General features: G+C 45.3%; 5 non-coding genes and 1 pseudogene across 5 annotated transcripts; all 6 read left to right on the top strand.

Annotated features, from left to right (window-relative positions):
• Positions 1-1,748: 1,748 nt before the first annotated feature.
• Positions 1,749-1,859, top strand: LOC130335417 (U2 spliceosomal RNA; annotated as a pseudogene).
• A 1,442-nt stretch (positions 1,860-3,301) lies between these two features.
• Positions 3,302-3,489, top strand: LOC130335410 (U2 spliceosomal RNA). Its single transcript, XR_008877050.1, has one exon. It is a non-coding gene; the product is annotated as a U2 spliceosomal RNA (small nuclear RNA).
• Positions 3,490-5,575: 2,086 nt separating this feature from the next.
• Positions 5,576-5,766, top strand: LOC130335429 (U2 spliceosomal RNA). The gene has a single exon (XR_008877062.1). It is a non-coding gene; the product is annotated as a U2 spliceosomal RNA (small nuclear RNA).
• Positions 5,767-7,849: 2,083 nt separating this feature from the next.
• LOC130335428 (U2 spliceosomal RNA) lies at positions 7,850-8,040 on the top strand. The gene has a single exon (XR_008877061.1). It is a non-coding gene; the product is annotated as a U2 spliceosomal RNA (small nuclear RNA).
• Positions 8,041-10,144: 2,104 nt separating this feature from the next.
• LOC130335427 (U2 spliceosomal RNA) lies at positions 10,145-10,335 on the top strand. Its single transcript, XR_008877060.1, has one exon. It is a non-coding gene; the product is annotated as a U2 spliceosomal RNA (small nuclear RNA).
• Positions 10,336-12,427: 2,092 nt separating this feature from the next.
• Positions 12,428-12,618, top strand: LOC130335426 (U2 spliceosomal RNA). The gene has a single exon (XR_008877059.1). It is a non-coding gene; the product is annotated as a U2 spliceosomal RNA (small nuclear RNA).
• The last annotated feature ends 1,603 nt before the right edge of the window (positions 12,619-14,221 follow it).

Genomic DNA, 14,221 nt, shown 5'->3' with positions numbered 1-14,221 from the left:
AAGAAATATAAAATCTCATCCCTTCCCCAATATCGCGCCACACCCCTACCCCTTAATTCCCTGGTTGAACTTGATGGACATATGTCTTTTTTCGACCGTACTAACTATGTAACTATGTAACATAACATGGGGGGGGGGGGGGGGGTCTCCTGGCTGTTCACACAGGTGTGTCATTGCTGTACATTGACCATGCATTGCTTCTGTGGTATTGCAAAGGCAAAGGCAAATGCTTCCAGCCATCCATTGCACTAATGGATTGGTCATCAGCTGGCTGTCTATGTCCCGCATCAATATAGACCAAAGTACAGAGGGTTAGGCTATGCTATTGTGCACCTACCTGATGCATCAGAAGGTGCGAGGCCCCTTGCTAAATTCTGTGCACAGACTTTGAGATCTATACTTTAGACTGTATCTAAACCTGCTCCAACATGGACTGACAATTCTGGCCTACTTTCAGCCGATGCGACTTGTCTGTCGCTGAACAGTCGCTTTTTATGTATTCAGCACCTATGTATAATGTTGTAAAAATGCTCTAGAAGCTAAAGTCGCAGAAATGTCACACATATTTGGCCTGCAACTTTCTGTGCGACAAATTCAGACAGGAAAAATCAGTATAAATCCTTAGAAAATTATCCCCCAGTGTCTCCATCTGCTGGCGGTATTGAATAAGCATTGCTGCACTGATGGGGTATGCATTAGACGAAAAAAAGAAGAAAAAGAAGAATAATACGCCCAGAAAAGAGGCGAAAAGGAGAAAAACGTAAAAAAACGTGAAAAAAAAGTAAGAGGAAGAGAAGGGAAAAAAAGGTGGAAATGGGTTTAAAAGTGATTTCGGCGGAGAAATATATATATATATATATATATATATATATATATACGCGCACACACACACATATATAAACGTATTCTCCGTTGAGATATTGCAGCCGCTGCTGTGTCCAGGCCCAGGAGCCTTAGCACTGTGCTGTGATGTCACTCAATACCACTGACATCACTAGGTGTAAACAACATCTCTCCTTTGCTGTGTATGTGACTATGGAGCTGTTTGGTGATGTCGTCTATTATGGCCTTCATAGAAGCAACAGGAGATTGTTGCATCCATCTAGAACCCTCAGAACTACAGTGCTATGATGTCACTCACTTCCACAGGCCTTGCAGAGTGTAAACAACAACAACCCAGCTTTGTTGTGTATGTAACCATAGGGATTTGTGATGTCACCTAGAACCTTCACAGCAGCGACAGCTTTATGAGGAGCATCAGCACTGCTCTGCCTGAGCAGAACCATCACCGCCATAGGTTGTCAAATAACCCGGGTTTAACCCACACAGGTAAGTCCAATGGGGTGCAGGCATGTCCTCTATGCTTACAGCTTCCCGTGGGTGTTGGTTTGATACCGTTTGGGGACAGCCAAGGAGGCATCTGCAGGCAACAAAGGTAGGTGTGTGCTTGTGTGTGTGTTTCCTATGCAGATCCTAAGCCCAGTGTCACATGCAAGTAGGAGGAGTAAGAAGGGTTCCTGGCAAATCCGGGTTATGGATTGCATTTAAAAAGGCCCCGTGGGAGTGCAATGGGCCCCTGTCTTGCTGCTTAGCAATAATGGTATGGGTTTAGGTTCTGCTGTGTGTACTGGTGGTTGACTGCCCCCCAGCCCAGAGTGTGCATGGAAAATTGTCTGGCAGCCTCCCTGACAGCAAGCAGTGATAGTGCCCATGAAGGGCACCTTGTTGGGCCCGCCCCTTTCACGGTTATCGCTTCTCGGCCTTTTGGCTAAGATCAAGTGTAGTATTTGCTTGCTTGATCTGGCTGGAAGGTGCCCGGGGTACCCGCTCCTTTTCCCTGGGGGATCGTTCCATCTTTTGGTGGGACTAAACCCCCTTGCTGACATCAGGGTAGCGGCTTAGTCCCCGGGCAACGAGGAGCGATCACCACCTACCTGCTTGCAGTAGGGGAGGTGTTTTGTTCTGCGATGGAGGAGGCTGGCAAGACAGAAGATCCTGCTGTAGGTGTACCTAGCTACGCCAGACTACGAAATGGAGTTCGTGTTACTCTTTTGGACTCTGAGAAGAAGGAGAGAGGCTTATTTTTCGTAGTGGAAGAGATTTTGTTCAAGCTCTTTGAGCTGAAGAAGGAAAAGATATTATCCATGCTGGAATTTCCAAGAAGTGGTATCTATGACGTGGTTCTGGTTTCGGAGGAGGACTGTGGTACGTTCTGCAATAAAGCATTGCTGTGGAAGTCGCACCCTGTGTTGGGAGGGGTAGAGATTACTCCCCATTTTCCGACGCAGGAAAGACTTCTAACTGTAAGGATGTACAGTCCGTATATCCCAGAAGAGGAGATTGTTTTGTTCCTTTCCAGATTCTGTGAGGAGGTGAAGCCAAAAGGCAAGATATATAATCAATTCGGTCTTTGGACGACGAAGTGGAAATTTCAAGTAAAGTTTCAGAAAGGACCTGATGGAAGGCTAATGTATCCGCCTGGTCGTTTTAAGATTGGTACAGTTAATGGGGACCTGTTCTTTTCTGGCATGGACGACTTTTGTCGAAAGTGTAAGAAGTACGGGCATAGGAAAGATTTCTGCGACATCTTGTGGTGCTATAAATGTCAAGGAGAAGGCCATGAACCAGAAGCATGTAAAGAAAAGAAAAAATGTCACCTATGTGGTGATGAGGGGCATCTGGTAGGCACGTGTCCTAAGAGGAAGAAGAAAAAGGAGGGTATGAAAAGAAATAGAGAGGAGGAAATTGAGGTGAGTGAAGAACCGGAAGGGGAAGAAGCTCCAACTAGAAAAGTGGTGGAGGAGAAGAAAAGGAAAGAAAATGAAGAAGATGAATTTATACCGGTAAGGTATGGAGGCTCTCTTGATGTTGTTTTCGAGAGTGTGATAAATAAAGAGAAAAAGGCCTTTGACAAGGATTTGGGTAGTCTAAAAGAAAGATTGGGATACAAAATCAATGAAGCAAGGGATAAAGTTTATCGTTCGTTTCACGCAGATATGGATAGATTTGTGGAAACATACAAAGTTCCGGCGTGGCTGGCGGTTCCAGCTAAAAGTGAGATGCAGAGAGGTGCAATAACTTGTGGTTTCCTAGAGTTCTTGATGGTTTTTGCATGGAGAAGAGGAATGACCTTTTGGTAATTCTCTTTGGTGAAATATTGCATGGTTAGTTTTGGTTAAATATTTTTTTATGTTTTAAATATGGTTTCTTTTATTGTTAAAAAAGATAAAGAAATAAAGAAAAACGGGTTTTCCTGATGATGAACAAAAAAATCAAGCTCAAATAAGAACTTAGAGCTCTGATGGAGTTCTGAGGGTTAACTTAAAAAAAAAAAAATCTGTTCTTATCAGTTTAATATCTGATACGTCCCCTATCTGGGGACCATATATTAAATGGATTTTTGAGAACGGGGGCCGATTTCGAAGCTTGCTTCCGTCGCCCTATGCATTGACCCGATATGGCAGTATCTTCGGGTACAGTGCACCACCCCCTTACAGGGTTAAAAAGAAAGATTCCTACTTTCATTGCTACCTGCTTGCTGGCTAGCCAGCTAGCCAGCCCTGTGGGCCTTGCTGCTGCTGCAGCCAAAAAACAAAAGGTGGTGCTGCTGCTGCTTCTGCTGCTTCTGCTTGTGTCTGGCCGCTGTTGGAGCGTCCAGGCACAGGACTTCTGCTGCTGCTGACTAAATGGCCTCCTTAATTGGATCATTTGAGTAGCCAGCACACCTGTGCAGGTAGGGCATGACATGATAGGCAGCTGCCTTGATAGCGGGTGGGTGCTGAATGTTCCTAATTGACAAAATAAGATTAATGCTTATGAAGAAATATAAAATCTCATCCCTTCCCCAATATCGCGCCACACCCCTACCCCTTAATTCCCTGGTTGAACTTGATGGACATATGTCTTTTTTCGACCGTACTAACTATGTAACTATGTAACATAACATGGGGGGGGGGGGGGGTCTCCTGGCTGTTCACACAGGTGTGTCATTGCTGTACATTGACCATGCATTGCTTCTGTGGTATTGCAAAGGCAAAGACAAATGCTTCCAGCCATCCATTGCACTAATGGATTGGTCATCAGCTGGCTGTCTATGTCCCGCATCAATATAGACCAAAGTACAGAGGGTTAGGCTATGCTATTGTGCACCTACCTGATGCATCAGAAGGTGCGAGGCCCTTGCTAAATTCTGTGCACAGACTTTGAGATCTATACTTTAGACTGTATCTAAACCTGCTCCAACATGGACTGACATTCTGGCCTACTTTCAGCCGATGCGACTTGTCTGTCGCTGAACAGTCGCTTTTTATGTATTCAGCACCTATGTATAATGTTGTAAAAATGCTCTAGAAGCTAAAGTCGCAGAAATGTCACACATATTTGGCCTGCAACTTTCTGTGCGACAAATTCAGACAGGAAAAATCAGTATAAATCCTTAGAAAATTATCCCCCAGTGTCTCCATCTGCTGGCGGTATTGAATAAGCATTGCTGCACTGATGGGGTATGCATTAGACGAAAAAAAAGAAGAAAAAGAAGAATAATACGCCCAGAAAAGAGGCGAAAAGGAGAAAAACGTAAAAAAACGTGAAAAAAAAGTAAGAGGAAGAGAAGGGAAAAAAAGGTGGAAATGGGTTTAAAAGTGATTTCGGCGGAGAAATATATATATATATATATATATATATATATATATATATATATATACGCGCACACACACACATATATATAAACGTATTCTCCGTTGAGATATTGCAGCCGCTGCTGTGTCCAGGCCCAGGAGCCTTAGCACTGTGCTGTGATGTCACTCAATACCACTGACATCACTAGGTGTAAACAACATCTCTCCTTTGCTGTGTATGTGACTATGGAGCTGTTTGGTGATGTCGTCTATTATGGCCTTCATAGAAGCAACAGGAGATTGTTGCATCCATCTAGAACCCTCAGAACTACAGTGCTATGATGTCACTCACTTCCACAGGCCTTGCAGAGTGTAAACAACAACAACCCAGCTTTGTTGTGTATGTAACCATAGGGATTTGTGATGTCACCTAGAACCTTCACAGCAGCGACAGCTTTATGAGGAGCATCAGCACTGCTCTGCCTGAGCAGAACCATCACCGCCATAGGTTGTCAAATAACCCGGGTTTAACCCACACAGGTAAGTCCAATGGGGTGCAGGCATGTCCTCTATGCTTACAGCTTCCCGTGGGTGTTGGTTTGATACCGTTTGGGGACAGCCAAGGAGGCATCTGCAGGCAACAAAGGTAGGTGTGTGCTTGTGTGTGTGTTTCCTATGCAGATCCTAAGCCCAGTGTCACATGCAAGTAGGAGGAGTAAGAAGGGTTCCTGGCAAATCCGGGTTATGGATTGCATTTAAAAAGGCCCCGTGGGAGTGCAATGGGCCCCTGTCTTGCTGCTTAGCAATAATGGTATGGGTTTAGGTTCTGCTGTGTGTACTGGTGGTTGACTGCCCCCCAGCCCAGAGTGTGCATGGAAAATTGTCTGGCAGCCTCCCTGACAGCAAGCAGTGATAGTGCCCATGAAGGGCACCTTGTTGGGCCCGCCCCTTTCACGGTTATCGCTTCTCGGCCTTTTGGCTAAGATCAAGTGTAGTATCTGTTCTTATCAGTTTAATATCTGATACGTCCCCTATCTGGGGACCATATATTAAATGGATTTTTGAGAACGGGGGCCGATTTCGAAGCTTGCTTCCGTCGCCCTATGCATTGACCCGATATGGCAGTATCTTCGGGTACAGTGCACCACCCCCTTACAGGGTTAAAAAGAAAGATTCCTACTTTCATTGCTACCTGCTTGCTGGCTAGCCAGCTAGCCAGCCCTGTGGGCCTTGCTGCTGCTGCAGCCAAAAAACAAAAGGTGGTGCTGCTGCTGCTTCTGCTGCTTCTGCTTCTGCTTGTGTCTGGCCGCTGTTGGAGCGTCCAGGCACAGGACTTCTGCTGCTGCTGACTAAATGGCCTCCTTAATTGGATCATTTGAGTAGCCAGCACACCTGTGCAGGTAGGGCATGACATGATAGGCAGCTGCCTTGATAGCGGGTGGGTGCTGAATGTTCCTAATTGACAAAATAAGATTAATGCTTATGAAGAAATATAAAATCTCATCCCTTCCCCAATATCGCGCCACACCCCTACCCCTTAATTCCCTGGTTGAACTTGATGGACATATGTCTTTTTTCGACCGTACTAACTATGTAACTATGTAACATAACATGGGGGGGGGGGGGGTCTCCTGGCTGTTCACACAGGTGTGTCATTGCTGTACATTGACCATGCATTGCTTCTGTGGTATTGCAAAGGCAAAGACAAATGCTTCCAGCCATCCATTGCACTAATGGATTGGTCATCAGCTGGCTGTCTATGTCCCGCATCAATATAGACCAAAGTACAGAGGGTTAGGCTATGCTATTGTGCACCTACCTGATGCATCAGAAGGTGCGAGGCCCTTGCTAAATTCTGTGCACAGACTTTGAGATCTATACTTTAGACTGTATCTAAACCTGCTCCAACATGGACTGACATTCTGGCCTACTTTCAGCCGATGCGACTTGTCTGTCGCTGAACAGTCGCTTTTTATGTATTCAGCACCTATGTATAATGTTGTAAAAATGCTCTAGAAGCTAAAGTCGCAGAAATGTCACACATATTTGGCCTGCAACTTTCTGTGCGACAAATTCAGACAGGAAAAATCAGTATAAATCCTTAGAAAATTATCCCCCAGTGTCTCCATCTGCTGGCGGTATTGAATAAGCATTGCTGCACTGATGGGGTATGCATTAGACGAAAAAAAAGAAGAAAAAGAAGAATAATACGCCCAGAAAAGAGGCGAAAAGGAGAAAAACGTTAAAAAACTTGAAAAAAAAGTAAGAGGAAGAGAAGGGAAAAAAAGGTGGAAATGGGTTTAAAAGTGATTTCGGCGGAGAAATATATATATATATATATATATATATATATATATATACGCGCACACACACACATATATATAAACGTATTCTCCGTTGAGATATTGCAGCCGCTGCTGTGTCCAGGCCCAGGAGCCTTAGCACTGTGCTGTGATGTCACTCAATACCACTGACATCACTAGGTGTAAACAACATCTCTCCTTTGCTGTGTATGTGACTATGGAGCTGTTTGGTGATGTCGTCTATTATGGCCTTCATAGAAGCAACAGGAGATTGTTGCATCCATCTAGAACCCTCAGAACTACAGTGCTATGATGTCACTCACTTCCACAGGCCTTGCAGAGTGTAAACAACAACAACCCAGCTTTGTTGTGTATGTAACCATAGGGATTTGTGATGTCACCTAGAACCTTCACAGCAGCGACAGCTTTATGAGGAGCATCAGCACTGCTCTGCCTGAGCAGAACCATCACCGCCATAGGTTGTCAAATAACCCGGGTTTAACCCACACAGGTAAGTCCAATGGGGTGCAGGCATGTCCTCTATGCTTACAGCTTCCCGTGGGTGTTGGTTTGATACCGTTTGGGGACAGCCAAGGAGGCATCTGCAGGCAACAAAGGTAGGTGTGTGCTTGTGTGTGTGTTTCCTATGCAGATCCTAAGCCCAGTGTCACATGCAAGTAGGAGGAGTAAGAAGGGTTCCTGGCAAATCCGGGTTATGGATTGCATTTAAAAAGGCCCCGTGGGAGTGCAATGGGCCCCTGTCTTGCTGCTTAGCAATAATGGTATGGGTTTAGGTTCTGCTGTGTGTACTGGTGGTTGACTGCCCCCCAGCCCAGAGTGTGCATGGAAAATTGTCTGGCAGCCTCCCTGACAGCAAGCAGTGATAGTGCCCATGAAGGGCACCTTGTTGGGCCCGCCCCTTTCACGGTTATCGCTTCTCGGCCTTTTGGCTAAGATCAAGTGTAGTATCTGTTCTTATCAGTTTAATATCTGATACGTCCCCTATCTGGGGACCATATATTAAATGGATTTTTGAGAACGGGGGCCGATTTCGAAGCTTGCTTCCGTCGCCCTATGCATTGACCCGATATGGCAGTATCTTCGGGTACAGTGCACCACCCCCTTACAGGGTTAAAAAGAAAGATTCCTACTTTCATTGCTACCTGCTTGCTGGCTAGCCAGCTAGCCAGCCCTGTGGGCCTTGCTGCTGCTGCAGCCAAAAAACAAAAGGTGGTGCTGCTGCTGCTTCTGCTGCTTCTGCTTCTGCTTCTGCTTGTGTCTGGCCGCTGTTGGAGCGTCCAGGCACAGGACTTCTGCTGCTGCTGACTAAATGGCCTCCTTAATTGGATCATTTGAGTAGCCAGCACACCTGTGCAGGTAGGGCATGACATGATAGGCAGCTGCCTTGATAGCGGGTGGGTGCTGAATGTTCCTAATTGACAAAATAAGATTAATGCTTATGAAGAAATATAAAATCTCATCCCTTCCCCAATATCGCGCCACACCCCTACCCCTTAATTCCCTGGTTGAACTTGATGGACATATGTCTTTTTTCGACCGTACTAACTATGTAACTATGTAACATAACATGGGGGGGGGGGGTCTCCTGGCTGTTCACACAGCTGTGTCATTGCTGTACATTGACCATGCATTGCTTCTGTGGTATTGCAAAGGCAAAGACAAATGCTTCCAGCCATCCATTGCACTAATGGATTGGTCATCAGCTGGCTGTCTATGTCCCGCATCAATATAGACCAAAGTACAGAGGGTTAGGCTATGCTATTGTGCACCTACCTGATGCATCAGAAGGTGCGAGGCCCTTGCTAAATTCTGTGCACAGACTTTGAGATCTATACTTTAGACTGTATCTAAACCTGCTCCAACATGGACTGACATTCTGGCCTACTTTCAGCCGATGCGACTTGTCTGTCGCTGAACAGTCGCTTTTTATGTATTCAGCACCTATGTATAATGTTGTAAAAATGCTCTAGAAGCTAAAGTCGCAGAAATGTCACACATATTTGGCCTGCAACTTTCTGTGCGACAAATTCAGACAGGAAAAATCAGTATAAATCCTTAGAAAATTATCCCCCAGTGTCTCCATCTGCTGGCGGTATTGAATAAGCATTGCTGCACAGATGGGGTATGCATTAGACGAAAAAAAAAGAAGAAAAAGAAGAATAATACGCCCAGAAAAGAGGCGAAAAGGAGAAAAACGTAAAAAAACGTGAAAAAAAAGTAAGAGGAAGAGAAGGGAAAAAAAGGTGGAAATGGGTTTAAAAGTGATTTCGGCGGAGAAATATATATATGTATATATATATATATATATATATATATATATATATATATATACGCGCACACACACACATATATATAAACGTATTCTCCGTTGAGATATTGCAGCCGCTGCTGTGTCCAGGCCCAGGAGCCTTAGCACTGTGCTGTGATGTCACTCAATACCACTGACATCACTAGGTGTAAACAACATCTCTCCTTTGCTGTGTATGTGACTATGGAGCTGTTTGGTGATGTCGTCTATTATGGCCTTCATAGAAGCAACAGGAGATTGTTGCATCCATCTAGAACCCTCAGAACTACAGTGCTATGATGTCACTCACTTCCACAGGCCTTGCAGAGTGTAAACAACAACAACCCAGCTTTGTTGTGTATGTAACCATAGGGATTTGTGATGTCACCTAGAACCTTCACAGCAGCGACAGCTTTATGAGGAGCATCAGCACTGCTCTGCCTGAGCAGAACCATCACCGCCATAGGTTGTCAAATAACCCGGGTTTAACCCACACAGGTAAGTCCAATGGGGTGCAGGCATGTCCTCTATGCTTACAGCTTCCCGTGGGTGTTGGTTTGATACCGTTTGGGGACAGCCAAGGAGGCATCTGCAGGCAACAAAGGTAGGTGTGTGCTTGTGTGTGTGTTTCCTATGCAGATCCTAAGCCCAGTGTCACATGCAAGTAGGAGGAGTAAGAAGGGTTCCTGGCAAATCCGGGTTATGGATTGCATTTAAAAAGGCCCCGTGGGAGTGCAATGGGCCCCTGTCTTGCTGCTTAGCAATAATGGTATGGGTTTAGGTTCTGCTGTGTGTACTGGTGGTTGACTGCCCCCCAGCCCAGAGTGTGCATGGAAAATTGTCTGGCAGCCTCCCTGACAGCAAGCAGTGATAGTGCCCATGAAGGGCACCTTGTTGGGCCCGCCCCTTTCACGGTTATCGCTTCTCGGCCTTTTGGCTAAGATCAAGTGTAGTATCTGTTCTTATCAGTTTAATATCTGATACGTCCCCTATCTGGGGACCATATATTAAATGGATTTTTGAGAACGGGGGCCGATTTCGAAGCTTGCTTCCGTCGCCCTATGCATTGACCCGATATGGCAGTATCTTCGGGTACAGTGCACCACCCCCTTACAGGGTTAAAAAGAAAGATTCCTACTTTCATTGCTACCTGCTTGCTGGCTAGCCAGCTAGCCAGCCCTGTGGGCCTTGCTGCTGCTGCAGCCAAAAAACAAAAGGTGGTGCTGCTGCTGCTTCTGCTGCTTCTGCTTCTGCTTGTGTCTGGCCGCTGTTGGAGCGTCCAGGCACAGGACTTCTGCTGCTGCTGACTAAATGGCCTCCTTAATTGGATCATTTGAGTAGCCAGCACACCTGTGCAGGTAGGGCATGACATGATAGGCAGCTGCCTTGATAGCGGGTGGGTGCTGAATGTTCCTAATTGACAAAATAAGATTAATGCTTATGAAGAAATATAAAATCTCATCCCTTCCCCAATATCGCGCCACACCCCTACCCCTTAATTCCCTGGTTGAACTTGATGGACATATGTCTTTTTTCGACCGTACTAACTATGTAACTATGTAACATAACATGGGGGGGGGGGGGGGTCTCCTGGCTGTTCACACAGGTGTGTCATTGCTGTACATTGACCATGCATTGCTTCTGTGGTATTGCAAAGGCAAAGACAAATGCTTCCAGCCATCCATTGCACTAATGGATTGGTCATCAGCTGGCTGTCTATGTCCCGCATCAATATAGACCAAAGTACAGAGGGTTAGGCTATGCTATTGTGTACCTACCTGATGCATCAGAAGGTGCGAGGCCCTTGCTAAATTCTGTGCACAGACTTTGAGATCTATACTTTAGACTGTATCTAAACCTGCTCCAACATGGACTGACATTCTGGCCTACTTTCAGCCGATGCGACTTGTCTGTCGCTGAACAGTCGCTTTTTATGTATTCAGCACCTATGTATAATGTTGTAAAAATGCTCTAGAAGCTAAAGTCGCAGAAATGTCACACATATTTGGCCTGCAACTTTCTGTGCGACAAATTCAGAAAGGAAAAATCAGTATAAATCCTTTGAAAATTATCCCCCAGTGTCTCCATCTGCTGGCGGTATTGAATAAGCATTGCTGCACTGATGGGGTATGCATTAGACGAAAAAAAAGAAGAAAAAGAAGAATAATACGCCCAGAAAAGAGGCGAAAAGGAGAAAAACGTAAAAAAACGTGAAAAAAAAGTAAGAGGAAGAGAAGGGAAAAAAAGGTGGAAATGGGTTTAAAAGTGATTTCGGCGGAGAAATATATATATATATATATATATATATATATATATATATATATATACGCGCACACACACACATATATATAAACGTATTCTCCGTTGAGATATTGCAGCCGCTGCTGTGTCCAGGCCCAGGAGCCTTAGCACTGTGCTGTGATGTCACTCAATACCACTGACATCACTAGGTGTAAACAACATCTCTCCTTTGCTGTGTATGTGACTATGGAGCTGTTTGGTGATGTCGTCTATTATGGCCTTCATAGAAGCAACAGGAGATTGTTGCATCCATCTAGAACCCTCAGAACTACAGTGCTATGATGTCACTCACTTCCACAGGCCTTGCAGAGTGTAAACAACAACAACCCAGCTTTGTTGTGTATGTAACCATAGGGATTTGTGATGTCACCTAGAACCTTCACAGCAGCGACAGCTTTATGAGGAGCATCAGCACTGCTCTGCCTGAGCAGAACCATCACCGCCATAGGTTGTCAAATAACCCGGGTTTAACCCACACAGGTAAGTCCAATGGGGTGCAGGCATGTCCTCTATGCTTACAGCTTCCCGTGGGTGTTGGTTTGATACCGTTTGGGGACAGCCAAGGAGGCATCTGCAGGCAACAAAGGTAGGTGTGTGCTTGTGTGTGTGTTTCCTATGCAGATCCTAAGCCCAGTGTCACATGCAAGTAGGAGGAGTAAGAAGGGTTCCTGGCAAATCCGGGTTATGGATTGCATTTAAAAAGGCCCCGTGGGAGTGCAATGGGCCCCTGTCTTGCTGCTTAGCAATAATGGTATGGGTTTAGGTTCTGCTGTGTGTACTGGTGGTTGACTGCCCCCCAGCCCAGAGTGTGCATGGAAAATTGTCTGGCAGCCTCCCTGACAGCAAGCAGTGATAGTGCCCATGAAGGGCACCTTGTTGGGCCCGCCCCTTTCACGGTTATCGCTTCTCGGCCTTTTGGCTAAGATCAAGTGTAGTATCTGTTCTTATCAGTTTAATATCTGATACGTCCCCTATCTGGGGACCATATATTAAATGGATTTTTGAGAACGGGGGCCGATTTCGAAGCTTGCTTCCGTCGCCCTATGCATTGACCCGATATGGCAGTATCTTCGGGTACAGTGCACCACCCCCTTACAGGGTTAAAAAGAAAGATTCCTACTTTCATTGCTACCTGCTTGCTGGCTAGCCAGCTAGCCAGCCCTGTGGGCCTTGCTGCTGCTGCAGCCAAAAAACAAAAGGTGGTGCTGCTGCTGCTTCTGCTGCTTCTGCTTCTGCTTGTGTCTGGCCGCTGTTGGAGCGTCCAGGCACAGGACTTCTGCTGCTGCTGACTAAATGGCCTCCTTAATTGGATCATTTGAGTAGCCAGCACACCTGTGCAGGTAGGGCATGACATGATAGGCAGCTGCCTTGATAGCGGGTGGGTGCTGAATGTTCCTAATTGACAAAATAAGATTAATGCTTATGAAGAAATATAAAATCTCATCCCTTCCCCAATATCGCGCCACACCCCTACCCCTTAATTCCCTGGTTGAACTTGATGGACATATGTCTTTTTTCGACCGTACTAACTATGTAACTATGTAACATAACATGGGGGGGGGGGGGGGTCTCCTGGCTGTTCACACAGGTGTGTCATTGCTGTACATTGACCATGCATTGCTTCTGTGGTATTGCAAAGGCAAAGACAAATGCTTCCAGCCATCCATTGCACTAATGGATTGGTCATCAGCTGGCTGTCTATGTCCCGCATCAATATAGACCAAAGTACAGAGGGTTAGGCTATGCTATTGTGTACCTACCTGATGCATCAGAAGGTGCGAGGCCCTTGCTAAATTCTGTGCACAGACTTTGAGATCTATACTTTAGACTGTATCTAAACCTGCTCCAACATGGACTGACATTCTGGCCTACTTTCAGCCGATGCGACTTGTCTGTCGCTGAACAGTCGCTTTTTATGTATTCAGCACCTATGTATAATGTTGTAAAAATGCTCTAGAAGCTAAAGTCGCAGAAATGTCACACATATTTGGCCTGCAACTTTCTGTGCGACAAATTCAGAAAGGAAAAATCAGTATAAATCCTTTGAAAATTATCCCCCAGTGTCTCCATCTGCTGGCGGTATTGAATAAGCATTGCTGCACTGATGGGGTATGCATTAGACGAAAAAAAAGAAGAAAAAGAAGAATAATACGCCCAGAAAAGAGGCGAAAAGGAGAAAAACGTAAAAAAACGTGAAAAAAAAGTAAGAGGAAGAGAAGGGAAAAAAAGGTGGAAATGGGTTTAAAAGTGATTTCGGCGGAGAAATATATATATATATATATATATATATATATATATATATATATACGCGCACACACACACATATATATAAACGTATTCTCCGTTGAGATATTGCAGCCGCTGCTGTGTCCAGGCCCAGGAGCCTTAGCACTGTGCTGTGATGTCACTCAATACCACTGACATCACTAGGTGTAAACAACATCTCTCCTTTGCTGTGTATGTGACTATGGAGCTGTTTGGTGATGTCGTCTATTATGGCCTTCATAGAAGCAACAGGAGATTGTTGCATCCATCTAGAACCCTCAGAACTACAGTGCTATGATGTCACTCACTTCCACAGGCCTTGCAGAGTGTAAACAACAACAACCCAGCTTTGTTGTGTATGTAACCATAGGGATTTGTGATGTCACCTAGAACCTTCACAGCAGCGACAGCTTTATGAGGAGCATCAG

This window comes from Hyla sarda, unplaced genomic scaffold, assembly GCF_029499605.1.
Source record: "Hyla sarda isolate aHylSar1 unplaced genomic scaffold, aHylSar1.hap1 scaffold_450, whole genome shotgun sequence".
Taxonomy (NCBI): domain Eukaryota; kingdom Metazoa; phylum Chordata; class Amphibia; order Anura; family Hylidae; genus Hyla; species Hyla sarda.
The sequence above is the reverse complement of the archived record's forward strand: the minus strand, read 5'-3'. Positions and strand labels throughout refer to the sequence as shown.